The 751-nt window shown below is 55.4% G+C and overlaps 1 protein-coding gene across 1 annotated transcript in view; it reads right to left on the bottom strand.

The window, feature by feature from the left end:
• LOC108803803 (anion exchange protein 2-like) overlaps positions 1 to 751 on the bottom strand; it is a gene marked incomplete at both ends in the record, with an annotated part of 18,710 nt that overhangs the window by 9,534 nt on the left and 8,425 nt on the right. The window lies entirely within an intron of this gene.

Genomic DNA, 751 nt, shown 5'->3' with positions numbered 1-751 from the left:
GACCCGGGGCCTGAAGAGGAGTAGGGATGGGCCCAGGAGACAGAGAGAGTGGAGGAGGTGACACAAAGGGGGGCGCACAGGTAATAGGTAGATATATCAGACAAAGAGGTCTCCTGTATTCCAGGTACACGCGGATCTTAGTATCTGTCTATTGTAGAAAGAGAAAGAAGGGTCATGTGACTGGAAGACTCACCTTATCTGACATGAGGGTAGAGATGGACCTTCCGATCTCATGATAGTCTATATTGGATGTGCCGGGTCCCAGAAGAAGAAAGAGGAAACGCACCGGAATGGGAACTTCCAACACAGAATCCAGCTCCACCGCCTCCTGCAGCCGCACAAACGCCATGGTGGGCTGATCGAGGAACTCTACGCACCCTGGACAGGAAGCACAGGAAATGTCACTCAATAGTGGGCCCGAGGGGCCGCCCCCACAGAGACCGGATTCGGTTCTGGAGCCGATACAGTGACCGAAATACAACGTTCCCTTCAAATCTCTCAGAACTTACTCATTGAGCAGGAAAATCAACCGACCGACCGACCCACCGACCGACCAACCAACCCACCAACCAACCCACCGACCCATCAACCAACCGACCCACCAACCAACCCACCAACCAACCCACCAACCGACTGACCCACCGACCAATCAACCCACCAACCAACCCACCAACCGACTGACCCACCGACCAACCAACCGACCGACCAACCCACCGACCAACCCACCGACCCATCAACCAACCGACCCACC

Source organism: Nanorana parkeri, unplaced genomic scaffold (genome assembly GCF_000935625.1).
Source record: "Nanorana parkeri isolate BGI_ZX_2015 unplaced genomic scaffold, ASM93562v1 scaffold4239, whole genome shotgun sequence".
NCBI classification, from domain to species: domain Eukaryota; kingdom Metazoa; phylum Chordata; class Amphibia; order Anura; family Dicroglossidae; genus Nanorana; species Nanorana parkeri.
Note: the sequence above shows the minus strand (reverse complement) of the source record. Positions and strands in the feature narration are given on the sequence as shown.